Genomic DNA, 1,998 nt, shown 5'->3' on the forward strand with positions numbered 1-1,998 from the left:
TACATATCGCTCATGAATCCCCAAAGAGTATTTTGCTTGTTAATAATGTAAACCAGTATAATGAATACCTCAAGGTGTGTGTTCCCCATTGTCCGTATTTTCCATAACGGAAAAAAGATACTCATATATACAGTACTGTGATAAATAATAGACAATTCTGGCCATTCAACTGATTTATTCACATTTTTTATTGACAGGGAAATTTTTAGACAGTGAATATGTTTTATTGTTTTTCCTTTATAAATATGTCATCTCAGTATTTTGTGGGACCTCCTTTGGCTCTAATAACTGCTTCTACACGTCTTGGCATGCTTCTAATGTAGTTTTGTGCTTTTTTTCCTGATATCTGGATTTCTGTGCCAAACCACTATCAACCGCTGGGTGAGCTGTACTCTGTTGGTACATTCAATTTTGTTGACTTCATCTTTTAAGTCTTTCCATAAACCTTCAATAGGATTCATATCTGGGCTATTTCCAGGCCAATCAAGCACTTTGATGTTAAGATCTTTTAGATGACTAGAAACTCTTCTGGCTGTGTGACATGGGGCCTCGTCATGCATAAATATTCCGTTATTGTCAGGAAACCATTCACGAAATTGGGGTACCAGGCGTTTATTTATTATCTTAAGGTATCCGTCTTGATTCAGAGCGCCATCCACGATCTCTAAACGACCTGTACCTTGTGCAGATATGATGGACCAAACCATGACTTTGGAAGGGAACTTGACTGCAGTCTTCTTACAGTCAGGGTGGTCCTTCTCTTTTGACGTCCTCCTCACGAAGTTTCGCCTATCATTCAGTATTTCCATCATTGAATTATCAGAGAAACATACCTGGATGCAAACAAAACAAATTATTTTTTTTTTCACTCAAACTTAAATTACAGCTTTGTAAACCCCAATCTTCAATTGGGTTTCATCAAACATGAGTTGGAACAAAGACATTTTTTTTCAATTTAGATGCAGCAACTTGAATCAAACATGAAATATTCGCTATTTCATTTAGAGAAATAGTTATTTTCATTAATCTATGTAGAAAAACAACGAATTCAGCAAAATTTAATGCATATATACCTTTTCCCAGTCATCAGATGTCCAGTGGCTGTGTGCCTTGGCCCAAGCCAGCCTTTTCTTCCTCATGGCCTCGGTTAGTCTTGGCACTCTAGTTGGCCTACAGGCACGGTAACCCAGCTTATTAAGCTTTTTTCTAACAGCTGAGGGTGTACATTGTACATCATAGTCCACTAAGTCAGCTGCTAATTGTCTTGACGACTTTGAACGGTCTTTTCTTACCATATCAACGAGAATATTCTCCTGTCTTGGGGTGGTACAGGATTTCCTTCCACTCTTTCCAACACGTTTTGGCTCGTAATTTTCGATATTTTCAATCTTCCTTTTCACTCTGTACACACTAGATTATGATACACCAACTTTATGAGCGATTTCTTTACAGCCGAGGGATGTTTCTTGTAGATAAATTTCGATTGCTGAAAAATCAGCCTGACTCAAGTCTTTTCCTCTGCCCATGATGCTTCAGCAGGTTATCCTTAATGACTTCTACGACTAATTATAGGTCGATTGATACTGGGACATTGGCACACACATTAGGTAATATAAACAATGATTAGTAACCGGAAACCGGAATTCCGGGAACGTGGATATGTGTGGAAATGTTTTAAGAACACAAGTCTGAGGGACGAGGTAATTTTGTGTGGAGACGAGTAACAATCGAAAAACATGATTCTTATCATTTAAAAATAATATAATCATTATATAATCAATTATTTTATGTAGATTAAAGATTTTTTTGCATTATTAGAAAAAAAAACTAGGCAATGTAAGTAATATATTTGTGAAGATATGAAGTGTTAAAGATAAAAAAGTGAAGAATCCCAAAAATTGTCTATTATATATATATATATATATATATATATATATATATATATATATATATATATATATATATATATATATATATAGACATATATAACCATACAAA

This window comes from Penaeus japonicus, unplaced genomic scaffold, assembly GCF_977035675.1.
Source record: "Penaeus japonicus unplaced genomic scaffold, GWHDUDI00000001_assembly GWHDUDI00000011, whole genome shotgun sequence".
NCBI classification, from domain to species: Eukaryota; Metazoa; Arthropoda; class Malacostraca; order Decapoda; family Penaeidae; genus Penaeus; species Penaeus japonicus.